At 52.6% G+C, this 17,446-nt stretch overlaps 1 long non-coding RNA gene across 1 annotated transcript; it reads right to left on the bottom strand.

Annotated features, from left to right (window-relative positions):
- Positions 1–5,149: 5,149 nt before the first annotated feature.
- LOC139079724 (uncharacterized) lies at positions 5,150–11,941 on the bottom strand. The gene is made up of 2 exons (XR_011533605.1): positions 11,817–11,941; positions 5,150–9,710 (listed from the first exon to the last, which is right to left on the bottom strand). It is a non-coding gene; the product is annotated as an uncharacterized lncRNA (long non-coding RNA).
- Positions 11,942–17,446: the final 5,505 nt, after the last annotated feature.

The following is a 17,446-nucleotide window of genomic DNA, read 5'->3' as shown; positions in this document are numbered from 1 at the left end:
TCAAGACAGCACTTGTGAAATGTTTTATTACAGGATGACAGCTAGAGAGCAGTGGGTGGGGCCGGGGTCTGTTTTAGGAGCAGAGCTGGTGGCATTTATCAAGGGATGTGCTGTATGCTGGATGTGCGGGAAGGAGAGGAATCTTGAACGACCATGAATTTCCAGAAACAGAGGGCTTGGTTTTCAAGACCAGCCCTCCCAGGGAAACAAAGACGCTTGATAAAATCTTAAAAGCTTCTTCTTCAGAGCAATGAGGACTTGACAAGATAATAAGATACAACCAGGGCAAGCTGGAAGGAAATATAAGACCCCAGAAAGGAAAGTGATCATGGAAGCCACTTGTGCCCTGAGGATATTGATGGAGAATAATATAGAGCGGACACAAATGAGCAATATTGAAATTAAAAGGAGGGGAAGGCCAGCACTGGGGACGCTAGAGACATCAAAAAGAAGAGAACAGGATGAAAAACATCATGCCTGATAAATTTGAAATTTTAGATGAAATGGACAAATCCCTAGAAAAATACAGTTTACCAATACTGACTCAAGGAAAAAACGGGTTGCAGCCACTTTGGAAAAGAATTTGGCTTTTTCTGGGAAAGTTGAAAATGGATATACTCTGTGACCAGCAGTAATAGTTCTAGGAATAAACCATAAACAAATTCATGCATTTGTGTATCGTAAAAGCCTACAGGGATATTTTTAGAAGCACAGAAACACTGTTTGTAACAGCTGAAAATTGGAAACAACCCAAATATCCAAGGGTAGAATGTGAGGTACATATTAGAGTGGAATAATATGCAACAATGAAAATCCATGAACTACAGTTACACGGAACAGGATGAGTATTATAAGCACAATGTTGAAGAACGAAGGCTCCATTAATATAAAGTTCAAATATAGGAAAAACTAAAATATAAATATATACATTTTTTTAAAGGATTGACAAGAAACTTTTGAGTTCTAGCAAAGTTATTTCTTGGCCTGGATGGTGGTTACATGGGTGTTTATTTTTCAAATCATGCATTTATTTTTACCTGCTTTCTGAATGTAATTTCTCTTTCATGATATAAAAGGGTTCAAAAGAATGGGGCTACACAGCTGGATGAACAATGGCACCAACTTCTGATGCGGAGGTAGTTTCAGGAAAGGGGATAAAGTGGGAAGATGAAGAATCCAGAGACGAGAGATCCATTTTGCCCTATAAAGTCTGACCTATCCATTGGACACTCAGGAGGATGTCTCAAGTATGCGATCACGTACAGAATTGCAGAGAAAAGACCCAGACTCCTGAGTGGGAGGAGATATTTACAACAGACATGTGTGGCAAAGACCTCACAGCCTGAATATATAAAGTGCTCCTACAAATGAATAAGAAAAAACCAGACAACCTTGTAGAAAAATGGGCAAGAGACTTGAGCACACAAGGTTTTAATGTAAGAAATTACACAGTTGGGTCATTTTATGAGTACAAAGTGAAAACCAGTGGCATGGACTCCCCCTCATTGATTTAAGAGACTAGTCATTTCCAGAAAAGGACCTGAGATGCAAGAAATTGAAACATATATTATTGGTTCAGTTCTAGCCAAAAGGTACAACCATAGAAAGTGTAGAAAGTGCTGATGGCATGGCCAACAGTATGTTACCTCAAGATGGAGGCCAACCCATCAGATGTCTGGAAAGTCACCTGTAATTGGGCTTCTGTTGGTCTTGAGCATCTTTGACTGGTGTCCCTTTGACTGGTCTTCAGGATTCAACCAAATAAAGTCATCCCACCCATGTCTTGGACCTGAATCTTCTACCAAGTAACCTTAGTTTTAAGGCAAGATAGTAACATGGTTCATTTTGACTGGGGTGAGAAATTTATACGTTGACTCACACATGTTTCTTTCAACATAACAAGACAATAAAGCAATCATAATAGTAATACTTTTGTATAAGTTGTGTTTATAGTTGTAGGAAGAAATTTTAATCATCGCTTTGTTTTATGTATGTTCTTTTCTTAACAATGTTTGAAACAAAATCTAAGCAACTAATTTTGTGTCTGATTAGATTTACAGAAGCTGTTTAAGCGCTTAGGAATAATTTGCTCGTCATATTTGTAAGTCTCCCTTGTCAGGTGTTTGAAGTGTTTGAATCAGATAAATTGAATTTGTGATTGTAGTTTGAAAGATCTAAAGGAATTTGCTTAATTAAATGTGTAAATGGTGTTAAAAGTTTAGGGGAATTTAATCTATCACATTTATGAGTTGACTGAATATGAATCAATGAACCAGTAAATGTGATCTTGCTTTTATAAAAAAAAAATGACTAAGTTCATAAATAAAATATCAGGATCCGTAAGTTGGAGCAAAGCTAAAGAAAGAGACAGGTTCCAAGATCTATAACTTTAATAAATTAAATATTGATTGAAACGTAAGTAGTCGTAATTATCCCTCACTAGCTGAATTCTCACATCTGAATGGCCTACAAAAAAAAATGGTGCCCCAAACATACTAAACAAATAAAAATATGCGGTAATTAATCCGCACGTGCCCCTCACTGCTGGAAGCATTTACACGCACACCAGTCCAGGTGGGAGAATGCAGCCGGAGAATCGCAGCTGTTCTCCCATATGGATCAGTTTTTTCCTGATTATTTTCCATACATTTTCCTTGCTTCTGCCAGACACCTGGGGCCACTCCCAGCCCAGGTCCAATTCCGAGGGACCCTGGCATCTTTAACCTACCCCCCTCCCTGTGTTCACTGTGGTACAGAAGGAAAACCGCCTTCACGTCCTACACTGTATATATCAACGAACACAGACCACCTCACTGATTGTCCACGCAGGGTTAAATAATCGGGTAATTCAAAAATAATAAAAAATAGTAAATAACTTTTTATTGATTTCAGTTTACAATGCTCTGTTTTAGGCAGAAATCCTTGCGAGGCTGTCGTATAGGTGTTTAACGGTGTTTTTGAGATATTTGGGTTAATTGGTTGGGAGTTCGGGTGGGCAAGAGAAACCGTATCGTCTCTATAGTGTCGCTTCCCAACACGTCTTCAGAAACAGATTTGGTTCGTGTGATGAGAAATGCTGTCCCTCCCTTCTGGGCAGAGAGCCCGCCTCGGAGAGCGAAGGCGGCCCTCACTCCTCTCTTGTCACTGGAGCACTTTAATTTCCCATTTGTTTTTCATCCTTGCACGCATAGCTGCCCGGGAAATCTCGAGGGAGGAGGATTGATCGGCCAGGAGGTGTCCACCGTTCCTGGGTCCTTGGCCGAGTCACCATATTTACACCACGAGAACCTCACCTGACCCTCCAACAAGATGTTGACGGATGTCATTACAGACGCTGAGAAATGATTCAGCGCCTCCTGCCCAAAGGACGGGCTTTGGGGCGCCTTTCCGAGGGCCAAAGTGCAGCTCCCAGACTGTTAATACACGTCAGAGCTGCCATGGGTAGTAGCTGTTGTCATCTCTCTTAAGTCTTGATGCCCACAGAGGGGGAACTTGAGGGTCGGGGCAGGAAGTGAGGTCTCCCAGGACACCCCATTAAGGAGAGTCGGCCCCCAGACAGGCCGGTGCTTATTTCTCCTCACTGCCTGCGTCTTACATTTCTTAGAAGGCCGCCACCCCCTGGTCGCCATGCTGGGGCGCTTCACACACAGGATGAACCACGGTGTTGCCATTTGTCAAATGGGAAAACTGAAGCCTGGACTGAACAGAAGCTTGCCAATGGATCCTAAGCTGGTTCTGATGATGCCAAATTCCTATCCGTTCCAATACCTAGATCTATTCACTACTATTTATTTAGGGCGAGTGCACAAATTACCAACGTAATGATGAAAGGAGGCAAGCTCAACACCCCAGTTGACAAAAGAGGCCCTGAGGTCCTTTCTGTCCATAGGGTTGAGGCAGGGAACTTGCTTTTAGACTTTTTTCTCCACTGCAGTAAAATGATTCAATGAGCTTTCACATTGACCTTGGGGCATAGCTCTGGATCATCTGGGAGTGGGAACCATTTTCAAGCAGGTTTGTGTCTCTGAGACGCTGATGAGCTTTGCCTCCTTCTGTCTGGGAGTTGTAATCACGAAGGGTGGAGTCTGATGGGGTCTCGGCGTGACTGTGGATACCCCAAGAGATCGAGCAGCCCGGATGCCAGCACCCTTTGCCTCTGGAGGAGAGGCTCTTCTCCACTCTGACCGAGACCTGGCCCCTCCATCTTCACATTTTTCCCTGCCTCCCTCTGCAAAAGCCTACGACAATGAGTTGAGGCATGTTATTTCTGGCTCAAGAGAATTCTCAATCCCCAGCTCTGGAAAGTTCCATTCCTAGGTCTGGGAAAACGCTGTCCAGGGCTCTAGAAAACTCTCCATTCTTGGATCTGGAAAATGCTCCATCCTTGGATCTGGAAAACAATCCTTTGTGAGCACAGAAAAACACCTCAGTGCAGGCTCTGGAAAACATTCTCCTGACTCTAGAAATCGCTGGCTCTGGAAAACACTCCCTGCTAAGCTGTAGGAAACACTCCCTTCGCGACTACGAAAAATACTCGGCCCAGGGCCCTAGAAAACACAGTGTCTTTCCAACACAAATCTGGAAAACCCCTGCCCTTAGCTGTGGAGAATTCTCCCCTCCAAGTCTGGAGCTCCCTGCCCCCAGGGGTGTGCTGCTAATGCTTAACAACAGGCTCTTGGTGGGGGAGGGGGCCGCGATTGGTAGCATCTGCCAATTCCCACAGTGTAAATACTCCCAACACAGCTGATTTCGAGTTATCACTGTGACATCACTGAAAGTAGATTTGGGAGGAGATGCACGCAGCCACCTCACCCCAGGATGAGCCAGCTCTGTTACCCTGCCATTTAAGCCGCTGAGAGTGGAAGACGATAACCCTCGAGTGTGGAGGATTCTGAGTCCCTGAGCATGGAAGACCCTAGGTCTGGAGGACCACAGCTCAGGGGTCGGAAGGACTCCCAGGCTCTGGTATGGAGGACTCCAAGCCATGCTAACCCCTTGTCACTTGACTCATGCCATCCCTCTCTAAACCAATAACTTCAACCCAAAGCTTTAAGGGGACGTGAAAGGCACGAATGTTCTGAAAAACTGACATTCCTAATGTCCTAATGTGTCCTGACGTTATCCCAATGACCTCAATAATACATGCATATTTAAGGTATTTCTGGCCATCCGGGAGGCCTAGAATTTGATTGCCTGGGAGGTGGGGCCCATTTTCTAGCTGACACATGAATGGAAATGGTTGTTATTACAGGCACACCGCCAGCCCCACCCAATCCAAGCAGAGAGGGCCCCAGGAGATGGAACACGAGATGATGAGTTTTGATGAGACAGCAGGAGAATTTGGAAGTCCTGAGATGCTGCACAGAGCAGTAACAGCCTCTGTGTTTTGTGGGGGGTTAACGGAGGGGGGAGGAGTAAAATGGAGGCATCTGAGTAAAATGGAGGCATGCGTGTCAAAGACGAATTTACATCTACCAACCTCACTGTCCCTGGAGGGCTGGCCCAGACGCTGCCCAGTTTGGCGGAGCAGAGACCTGCAGCCGTGAGTCTCCTGGAGATGCCCATTGCGTGCAGAGCTGGGCTGGAGGACACCTGCCTGTGGACCGTGAAACCTCACCCTGGTCTGAACAACGCCCACCTCCAGCTCCAGAAAATGCTCCGTGGTTCTAGAAAGGCCCTGCCTTGTCTCTGAAAAACACTTTCTCCTTCCCCCCAACATCTCTGACCCCAGAAGACCCTCCCCACCCTTGGCTCCGAGGAAGCCTGAAGGAGGCTTTGTTCCTGCCTCCGGAAAATATTTGGTCTCTGACTTGGGAGGGCTCTTTCTGACAAATGTAGGAAAAAGTACTTTGTGAAACTAAAAAGCTGCGCCTGGCATGCGGCAGCTGCTCAATAAACGTGTGTGGAATGAAGGAGTGGTCCTGGGAGATCTTTGCAAACTGCAAGGCACTGCATGATCTTCAGATATTATTCTTACTGTGACTAAATGAAGCCGTTATCGGAGGTATTATGGGAAACTCCATATTTCTCCCTAACGAGATCTTTTTCTTGTGAGTTCCCACCAGACGGGGAGCATAGGGCCTGGCTCACAGTGGGCATCAATAAAGGTTTGATAGATGAACGGACACATGGATGGCTAAATGAGGGATACACGGGTGGATGAATCTCTGTGTGGATGATGAGTGAATGGAAGATGGACGGAGCAGCGGACACATCTGCCTGCTCCACAGCCACCTCCCTCTTCCCCTGCCTTCCTCTTTGCTAAATGAATCCCAATTTTATTCAAGTCTCCAGCAGCTTAGGAGGAGACTGCGGCCCCAGGAAACACATCTTGCTTAGTTTGAGGGCATCGTGGTGATAGCTTTTTCCTTGCCAGAGAGTTGTCTAATAGCCGTGTGATGCAATTGTGACCCAGGAGACATGGGGGAAAGTCTACCGGGAATCCTCCGGGAAAGTCTTCCTCATTAAAGGAACACAAGGAGGAGATGTTCTCTCTTCTGGCCTCCATTGTGTGAGGACGAGATGCTTAGAGACGCGACAGCCATGAGGAGATCATGCCACCATGAGGAGAGAAGATGCAGGACAAAAGCCTGACGTTCTGAATATCACAGAGCAAAACTATAGAAAGAGCCTGGGTCCACGAAGCTTCTCATTAAACCACTGAATTAACAACGTGTGAGGGTGGATGTACGGATGGATAGGTGGATGGACTGAGGGTGGATGGACAGGAAGCTGGATGGATAAATAGATGGGTTGGTTGGTGAACCAGTAGGTGAATGGGAACTGTTCATGGGAACGACAGATGGATGGATGGATGGCTAGAGGGAGGGAGGGAGGGATGGGGGAGGAACGGATAGATGGAGGGAGGGATGGGGGAGGAACGGATAGATGGAGGGAGGGATGGGGGAGGAACGGATGGATGGAGGGAGGGATGGGGGAGGAACGGATAGATGGAGGGAGGGATGGGGGAGGAACGGATAGATGGAGGGAGGGATGGGGGAGGAACGGATAGATGGAGGGAGGGATGGGGGATGGATGGATGGAGGGATGATGGATGGATGGATGGATGGATGGATGGGTGGATGGATAGCGGGACAAATAATGATGTATGGGGGGAGGGAGAGATGTGGGTATGGATGGATGGATGGATGGATGATAGAGAGACGGATGGGGGATGGATGGATGATGGAGACATGGATGGGGGATGGATGGATGGATGGAGGGACAAATAATGATGTATGGAGGGAAGGAGGGTTGGGGGGATGGATGGGTAGATGAATGTATGGATGTATATGTATATAAAAATACAAAGGACCATCAGTAGTATTATTTTCTCTCTCTGAAGAGCACTTACTCCAAGGCACTCAAGGTCAGAATTGACCTAGGAGAATTGAACTTTTCCAACATTTTCCTCCAGGCCTTCACGCCTGCTGCCGACTTCACATGCCCTGGGCCCACTTGTCAGGGCCAACACTTGCCTTCTATATCTGCCACCTGGAGGGAAGGACTGGTGCCCACCTGGCCCTTTTGTGCAGGGCCTTACCCTGCCAGAGAGACGTTTGGTCTGTTAAGAGCTTGGAAGGCAGCCTGGCACGGTGGACTCAGACAGGCTGGGGTCCAAATCCGGGCCCTGCCCCTTATGAGACATATGTCCAGGGGCCAGCCTCCTAACCCACCTGAGCATCAGCTTTCTTATCTGCAAAATGGAGATAACAATGCGACCTCAGGGCTGTGATGAGCAGCTGAGATCATGTATAAATGCCCCCAGCACCCTCTGTAGCCCCCAGTAAGCCCTCAACAAACGCTGAGCCCTCCTGGGTTCTTCTAGCCAGCTCAGCCACACTGGGCGTGCAAGGACTGGGGCCAGGCAGCAGTCAACACATGGATGCGAAGGAGCCCCAGGCCAGAAGAGCAGCCAGGGCCCCTCCGTGCATCCTGCTGAGCAAAGCTGCCTCGAGGCTTTGCTGCTTGCAGCCAGCACAGGGATTACGGAAGGACCAGAGGAAACTGAGCAAGCCCAGATTGCTTCCTCCTTTCTCGTGCCACGGGGTCTGGCAGAGCGTGTCGGCGGCCCAGAGCCTCAGGAGCTTGCGGGGTCAGAGCTGACAGACGGAACAGCCGACTCAGCAGGCTGGGTCACAACCTCCTGTCCTGCAGCTTCCGGTGCCCTCCTGGACAAAGACGAGTCATCCCAGCAGAGCCGGCCTTGCCCTCCCCCTCCCGCCCGTGCCTTTGCACAGGCTGTTCTCCCCGGCTTACCTCTCCCCGCTCCCCGACCCTCATCCTTTAGACTCACCCTAAATGTCAAATATTCCAGCAAACCCTTCCTGGTGGCCCCCTCCCCCACTGCCGCGGGCAAACCACCCACAGGACCTGAAAGTCTGTGCTTAGTGCACATGTCACACTGCCTTTCTCAATCTGTCTTCCCACTAGACTGAGTGTTCCTCGAAATTAGAGACGACATCTCATGAATATCTGCCTCACTGGAGTGTAAATCGGTGCCCAGCACGTCATCGGCTCGTTCCTCCTCTCCTCTCTGAGCGTTTATTCTGATGCATCCGAGGGCTCCTCTGCCTGCGGTGGGCACGTGACCGCACAAGCAGAATACCGATGCTTCAGCTCATCCTCGGTCCCGTGGACCTTTCAAAGCACCTGGAGGCTCTCCCCTCATTAATGTGAAGCTCTCAGTCGAGCACATTGATTCCCGGTTCTGAGAATTATTAACTGTGTGTCCTTGGGCAAGTTACTCAACCTGCTGAGACATAGTTTCCTTATCTATCAGTCACTGATTCAACAAACATTTATGGAGAATCTACTAGAAGTCTGTCCCAGGTGCTGGGAATACCAACATAGGTCAAAAATTATCTTGGCCTTTGCTGGCCTCGCAGTCCAGACAAAGAGATGCACAGTTCAACCCCCTGGACAGTAAAGACCCCACCAAGGTCCAGGAGTGGAGATATAGAGTCATGTGACCCAACCTGAGCCTCCAGGAAGGCTTCCCGGGGGAGGTGAACGCTTCGGTCAGTCTATGTTTGCAGGATTAAATGGTATGTGGGAAAGGCTGGGCACAGCATCAAGGACAGGGTGGTGCCTGCTAAGTCTCGGCTTCCCTGTGAGATGGGCAGGGCAGAGAGATGTCCCCATTTTCTATGGGAAGAAGCAGAGACCCCAGAGGGAGGAGTGACAGACTCAAAGCCCCCTGAAGCCAGCAGCAGGGCGGGAACCAGACCTCTGCTCTGGTTCTGCAGGGAACCTCACCCTGCTCATCCCCGGGGCCCGGGAGGCTGGCCTTCTCTTCTGCCGTGGCTAGGATGCCCGTCAGAGCCTGGACCGTCCCCAGCTCCACACAGCTCTCCTGAGATGCTTCACAACCACACTTCATTCTGAGTTTGATAAATAAAGGTAATTGTGGGACAATTAGATGCTCTTCTCTTCCAACATCTTAATTGGAACAAGATGCATAATTCTTTCCTGCACATCATTTGCCAGGCATCTTTGAGGCTTTTCATCTGGGCCTCCTCCTGTGCTGGAGGGAGTGATGGCTTGGAAGCCACTGCCGTGACACGCCCGGGAGTCAGCAGGCTGTTCCCATGCAGCCCCTGACTAATCACCACGGATGTCTCCTGTCACATGCTGGAAGGGTCCCCAAGTAGACCATGGCCTTGTAAGCATCGTCATCCATCACACGGTCACGGTGGTCCCTACTGCCCCTGTGCAATCAGAAGCACATGACATCAAGAATCTGAGAATCCAAGTTCAAATTCCAGCTCTGTTTCCAGTTTGCTGTGTGACCTTGGACAAATTGATTACCTTCTCTGAGCTTTAGAGAGGTGATCACAGAGAGCTGCCAAATAAGGCCCCAAATAGGGGTGATCACCCTTAATACTATCAACTAAGACACCATGTGTGACAACCCTCCTATGGGGCAGCCGTCACCTATGCGCCCCCTGCCCCCACTGCCAGCCTCCATCCACAGAGCTGGCAAAGCAAAACCTGACCAAAGAGAGAGAAGGACAAGTTAAAGACGGACAGGCCCTTCTCTTAGCATGGGCAGTGCAAAACTGCACACTCTCGTGCAGGGGCACTGAGGAAAAGGACCGGAGCTTTCTTACATACTCACAAAGGATCTCGTCTCATGCTTGAATGCCCCTCCCTTGATGGTGGGGGTTAGGGGGAGGACAGCGACTCCTCATCGGCAAGTTCATTGCCAATTGAATGTCTGTCGCCCCTTAGTTTCATGTGGTCTTCCTGGGGTTGGCTCGGTTGCCTTGGGGTGAGTGCTCAGCATTTCAGGGTTTGCACCCTTCCTGCTTCTTCCGGCCAGATACAGCGGCCAGGGCAGAGGTGGGCAGGCGGAGCCAACCCAGCTTCCCGAGAGCATCTTCCCCACCTATGTGCCACCTGGTCCTCGTGAGCACCCATTCAAGGCACCTCTTCCTGCTTCTCCCGGCACTGGCCGCAGTCTCACTGGCACCGCTGGTGAAGGAACTGGTCCTGCAGACCTGGTGTTGAGCCAGCCTCCACTACAGTGGCCCAGGGAGCCCCACAGAGCGCCCCCATGGCCCCACTGTCACAAGGTGCCCCTCTCTGCTAGTGTCTTTATCCTCGGGACATGCTGGAATTCTGGACTTCCTGGTCACCCCACACAGGTCATGGGGTCCCAGCAACACTAGGTCAGCCACACCTAACCAGACACCCCCTCTCCATGGCCCATAATCCCACCACATCCCGACATTGGATAAGTGGCAAAGTGGACCATCAGCACTGACATCCTAGAACCCAGTATATGGCTTCTAGTATCTGCGGTCCCACCCCCACCAGAAACTGATGCCCAGGAGGACAGGCCTCTGGGTCTCTCCCTGGGACCCAGGCCACGTCCTCACCCACGTCCCTCCTCACCAGAATCCTGTCCTCACCCTCCTCTGATGGCAGACGCCCACCTCCTTCTCCTGGTCTGGGAGTTTCCCGCTCGTCCTGCCCTTCCTCCTCTCCACACTCCTCCTGTGATCTCGAGGCAGCCAGGCTGCGCTCTTGATATGCAAAGAGGACTTCAGGGACTTAGAAAGCCTCTCCCGTCTCTCGACAAACCCTGGCTTTCAAGACCATTATCTGGCTAAGGACTGCAGGATCCTATTCAGTCAAAAGCTGAACATCAGTTCTTTCCTTTTGTGCTCCTGGTCCTCAATCCTATTCCTCTCTGAGACCCTGGATGCCTCTGGCTGAAAAGGAAGAGAGTCACATAAAAGCAGTTAAGAAGCAGACAGGTACATTGAAAAGCGTATCATTCCTGCTATCCCAGACTCGCTGGATGTGAGAGCGAAAGGAGCCCTCGGAGAGAGCGCCCCCACCCGCTCTAGAGACCCAGAGGGGACAAACACTTGCTTGTGGCCACACAGCAAGGCCGCGGGGGGCAGGTAACGGAAACCATGCCCAACACTCAGTCAGCAGCTCTTCCCACCGCCCGTCTCCGTGAGGGAAGGAACGCCGGGGACGTTCGTCTCTCGGGCATCCTGCGTCTGAGGACTTTTCAGCCACTCTCTGAAGCAGGGACTGTGTCTGTGCAGCTCACCAATCCATCCCCAGCCCCCAGCCCCGGTTTCTTAATCTGAAAACAGGGGCAATCGTGGTGTCTACCCCCAAGGGGCTGTGAGGATTCAATGAGCTGTTACGTGTAAGGCACGCAGACGAATCTGACAGAAAGTCGGAGACCAAAATCCATTACTGACGCTGCTGCTGCACAGCTTCTGAGAGTCACAATCCTGAGTTCTACTTCTGCCTGCTCCTGGGTGCTGTGTGCCCTGGGGCAGGTCCCTTACCTTCTCTGGGCCCCAGTAGCCCATCCCATAAAATGCAGGGCTGGATGCTGTCTTGGGCCCCAGCAGCTCTGAGAGTCGCTCTCAGAAGCTGGGCTGTTGACGGGACAGCAAGTCCCTTCCTGGGCTGGGACGGGGGACATGAGAGGACAAAGTCAGCTGGTTTCCTGTGGCCGGGTGGTGATCTGGGCAGCGCGGACATCCTGTTTCCCAGAGGGAATCCAGGGCCACTGTGTCCAAAACCGTCGCTGGGGCAACCTTCCCTGCGTCATCCCCCGGGCCGGCCGGGGGGTGGGTGAGGGTGGCACCAGCAACAACGGCGCTTTGTCTCCCACTCTGCTGCCTCCAGCCCAGCGAGGCTCAGGCCCATTTTCCAGATGAGGAAACTGTGGCACAGGGAGGTGAGGTCACTTGCCCAAGGTCACAAGGCTGGTGAGCATTCAGGATGGGATTTGAAGCTGAGTCTGCTGAAAACATGGGCTGGCCACACTGGGCCCTCAGCCCCGACAGGGTATCCGGGGCCCCCTGGACACGGAAAGAGCCTGGAGCCTGACCTTCCAGTGGCCTGACGTCCTACAATGTGACTCTCAGGCTACTGCCACCTCCCTGGGCAGGCTCAGGGTCTCCTGCCGAATCCCCTTGTCTGCCTTCAGCGTGCACACACTGAGCAGCTCCTTGACCTGTCCCTTCACACGCAGAGACCCATGCCATAGAACATGGGCGCAAATAGCCACAAAGCAAGGTGGCCAGGCTGACATGCCACCGGCCGGGAGCAGGGGCTTTGGAACAAGGCAGCCCCGGGTTCAAACTCTGACCTTGGAACTTGCCAGCTGTTTACCTTGGGCTGGTGACTTAACCTCTCTGAGCTTTAGTTTCCTCCTCTGTGAGATGGGGCAATATTAGTTTCCTAGAGATGCTGTAAACAAATTACCACAAACTGGGTGGATTAAAACAATAATATTTATTCTCTCACAGTTCCGGGAGGCCCAATGTCTGGAGCCAGCTGGTTCCTTTTGGGGGCCTCTGAGGCAGAGTCCGTTCCATGCCTTCTCCAAGCTTCTCATGGTGGCCAGCAGTCCTTGGAACTCCTTGGCGGTGGCAGCATTGCTCCAGCTGCTCCTCCGTCTTCTCCCGGCATCTTCCCTCTGTGTCTCTATGTCCAGATGGCCCTCTTCCTATGAGGACCCTGGTCCCTGGAGGAGGGCCCACCCTAACCCAGCGCGACCTCGTTTTAACGTGATACGTCGGCAAAGATGCTATTTCCAGATAAGGTCGCAGTCACAAGTAGCAGGGCTGGGACTTGAACATCCCTTTGGGGGACACAATTCAAGCCCCAGCAGGGCCCTGAGTTACTCTGTGCTGCTGGCTCGAGTGCAGATGATGTCATTCCTACGCGATGCCCAGCGCCGAGTCGAACTCGTGGAAAGTCCTCAAACAGTGGATGCTCTTCTTACTTTGTTCTCCCATCCCCCAGCTCTGATTCTGCCCGCCGGGCAACTGTGGGCCGGAAATCCTGGCTTGTTCCCAGCCAAGTCCTAAAGGCTGCACGAACAGTAACAGCCAACATCTATTGAGTTCCTACTGTATGCCAGGCAGTCTATGCACGAAACGAATACCATATCACTCCTCGTGACACTCCTGTGAGGAGCAGCTACTGTTACCTCCTTTTGACAAAGGCAGAGACAGAGGTTCAGAGAAGTTAAGTAACTCGCCTGAGGTCACCAGCAAGAAAGAAATGGGACGCAAACCAAGTGAGTCCAACTCACTTAACCACACAGCTTTCCTGCCTCCCGATCAGCAGTCCCCGTGCCCAAGCCCCAGCAGCCGACTAGCCCACCTGCCTGCCTGGGCCTCCTCTCAGCCTCACTGCAACCTTCCCCGAGCCTCTTCCCAGGGGCAGGGGGTCTGCCCGGACCCCTGTCCCCGTCCCTCCCACTGCTGAGCCAGCCTGGTCCCGGCTGCACACGTCACCTCCGGCCCAGGGCTAGGCTGCGCAGCTGGCTCTCGAAGGAGAGGCTGCATTCTAAGTGGTGCGGCTGGAGCAGAGGACAGTCCTGGTGGGGAACAGCGCGAGCAGAGGCGTGGAGTCTGGAAGGAGGGAGCAAGTTGAGCCACAGGGACGGACACTGAGCGAAGACCAGCGGGAGGGCAGGGAGGAGGTCTGGTCAGGCCTGGTTGTGGTGACGGGAGTTGGGGGGGCGGGGGAGGTGGGTCTTGAAGGCCAAAGTGAGGCATCTGGCTGGGATCCAGTGGGTGACGGGGCGCCCCGGAGGGTGTGGGAGGAGGGCAGGGACAGGCTCAGAAACCCTCCCTCAAGCCATGCAGGCTGGGTGGGGTGGAGGGGGCCACGGGCTGCAGAGGAAGGGCACATGGGGCGATGTTTCGGGCACACGTCCCCCCACCTCTGCATGTGCGCAGGCTCCTCACGTGCTGCCTCATCACCAGGACGGTCTCCAGCCCGGGTGACCCTGTCTGTCCTCATTAATCAGAAGGAAGGTGTAGGCTTGACCTGAGATGAGGGGGCCCTGCCCACACCCCTGTCCTGAGCCGAGGCCCCCGGGACAGGCCAAGGAGCAGTAATAGCTAAAAGAATATAATTGAGCCGGGACAATGCACCAGGGGCCGTGTCAAGCATCCTCCGGAGATTAATGTGTGTCCTCTGACAGGCAACCCTCTGAAGCCGGTGTTATCATCATCCCCATTTTATAGACAAGAAACTGAGGTTAAGAGACCTGCTAAGTAAGTGTTGGGGCTGGACTTGGAGGAGACGCCCAGGTCCAGAAAATCCCTGGGCACCCAGGAGGGGCTGAGAGAGCAGGAGCTGGACGGCCTGGGCATGGGGACAAGGGGCAGGCAGTGCAGCTGTGACACCTGAGGGCTGACCTCAAAGGCCAGGCACGGAGGGGGGTATCTCCATGGGGACCAGGGCGGGGGGGCAACGACAACCCAGAGGGCACCCCCAGCCCCAGCACCGGCTGCTACAACAACTCCTCTGCCCTCTCTCCCCAACCAGACACACTCCCAGGAAGGGGGTCCCCGAAGGACCAAGATTACGTTTCTACCATACTCAGTAAAACAGGGGCTCAAGACACAAATCCAGGCCAGTGAGAAAAGAGGAAGCTGCGTTCCTTACAAACTAATTTTGTGACTTGATACCTGAAACCCTCTCATCAAACCCATTGTACAGATGAGGAAATTGAGGCTTGCAATCAGTAGTGAAGATGTGCGTGGATGGCCTCAGGGCCCCAGGCTGCGGGCTCACAGTTTACTCAGGTCAGTTTGAGTAAACCTGGAGGGACAACGGGCCAAACTGGGGCTTAACACTCTAACAGCCCCTGTCTCTGCCACTGGGCTGCTGTGCAATCTGGAGCCTCTCTGAGCCTCCATTTCCATACCTATAAGATAGAGCTGATACTAGCCTCCTTCGTTAATTCGTTCCACAGGCATTTATTAAGCATCTACTGTGTACCAGGTACTGTGTAAAAACTGGGGATACAGCAGTGAATAAACCTTTTAGGGTTTATCAGAACCCACCCAATCAGTGATCAACCATTCCCTCTTCCTCCCCCCGCCCTGTGGGTGTGCGCGCAGCACCTGACTAGGGCCCTCACCTGCAGGGACAGTGATAGAAATACCTGCCATGGTGGCTCTAAGATGCTGTAGCTGGAGACTGCGGTGCTCGAGGTATATTGTCTGAGAGGAAAGACAGCGGGGCGAGAATTTCTCTTCCGAGGCCCCATTGCCTCTGTATTTTCCAGAACCATCGATCCGCAGGGCCAGCCTGCTGTCCTGCTGTCGGAGGTGTGGCCACGTGGGTGGAAATGGAAGTCTCAGGGCGGGGCTGGCTCCCGGCCTCTGCTTGGGCACAGGAAAAGCTCCCCGTCTGGGGAGGGGAAGACCGGAATCCATGCCAGCCAGCCTGCCTGGGACGAGGACTCCTCGTCTTCCTTTCAGAGGGTGGCCCGGTGCAGAGCCAGCCCTGCACAGGCCTGGGTGTGTGTGCGTGTGTGTGTCTGTGTTTGTGTGCCTCTGGCCCCCTGTGTGTGTCTGTGTTTGTGTGCCTCTGGCCCCCTGTGTGGGTCTGTGTGTACTTGCATGTGCACATCTCAAGGCTGCCAAGCCCCACAGCGGAGGAGTGCCCCAGACCACCCTCCCACACGGTCACACTGAGGCAGACACGCACCATCCCAGGTAAAATCCTCGCAGACACACTGCGCATCCACAGCCTTACAGAACACACGTGGGGCACAGACATACATAAGTAGGCGCCCACAACCACACACAGACACACACAAACGTCCCTTCACACGGGGACATACATAGAGACACAGGCAGACACCCAAGAGCTGGCAGGACCAACCCCTGGGAGCGGAGTCCTACCCAAGAGAGGACAGAGATGGGCCTTCAAAAGGCTCACAGCCTCGGGGGACACAGATATGTGGGTCCTCACTGGAGCCCAGGGAGAGCTGTGCGGATAGAGGGCAATGGCAGGAGCACAGGGCCCAGAGGAGGGAGCCACAGGCTCTGCCAGCTTGGGGCGAGCTCGAGGAGGCCTACCTGGAGGAAGTGACAGAGTGTGCTTTAGGGAAAGGAGCCTGGCATTTCCCAGTCCCTCTCTCTCATAGGAATTGCTCTGATGTGTTCTTTTCTAACAATTAGATAAGACGTCAGGAGTCCAGAGACAGGAAGAGGGGGTTGGGGGCATTTTGGAGTCTGCTCACTGCCGGGGGAGAGGCGCCGAAAGATCCTACCTCCCACATCCATCAAGCTTCCCCACTAGGGCTCCTCCCCCCACCCCTCCCCATCCGCAGCCATTGTCCTACATCCTCCTGTAAGTCCCATCACTGGCTCCATGTCTGCAGCCAATACAGATCGCTGTTGTCCAGCCAGAAATCCTGTCCCTAATCTCCAGGTAACAGTAAGACGCTCCCCTCCTTAGGAGCATTTCCTCTCCCCCACTCCATGTGGTCGGCGCAATCCCAGGACCCCAGCCCCTGGCCTCAGGCTGGACAGGACACTCTGCCTGGCCACCATGGCACCCCATGCCCCTGACCGCAGTGATTGGCCCTGGATGGACAGGTGGCCCCAGCCTGGCCAGTCGATCTCCTTCTCTGGGATTTACCTACGGCCACTGGAAGAGAGAGGCTCTCATCTCCTGCCTCACGAGCTGAAAGGACGTGACCCCCAAGCTGCCTGTGGCCGTGTCCACCTCCTACCCCCTCAAAGGACAAAGGCTGTCTGGCACGGAAGAGGATGAGCCCAACAGAGAGAGGCAGAGTGGCAAGGAAGGCAGCTCCAGCACCTTTGTTCCAGCCTCTGATGCAGGTGTGTCCTTCCCAGGCACAAGAGCCACCAAAGTCCCCTTTTCGCAGGTCCTGGTTGGGTTTCTGCCACCTGCCACTAGAGGAGACCTGATGCGCCCAGTACCCCTGCTCATTCTTCCTGCCATCTGTCCTTGTCCCCTCACCATCTCCCACCCAGGCCCCCTTCCCACCATAGGCACTTCCCCACCCACCCCTCCCTCTTCCCCAAATCCATCCTCCTGAGCCGCCCTCCCTGCTCAGCCCTGCATTCCCAACCCTCCCCAGAAGGAGCTGTCCTAGGCCCTGTGGCAGCTGAAGGCCAGCTTCAGA

This window comes from Equus przewalskii, chromosome 2 (assembly GCF_037783145.1).
Source record: "Equus przewalskii isolate Varuska chromosome 2, EquPr2, whole genome shotgun sequence".
NCBI lineage: Eukaryota > Metazoa > Chordata > Mammalia > Perissodactyla > Equidae > Equus > Equus przewalskii.
This window is presented reverse-complemented; position numbering and strand designations above follow the sequence as displayed.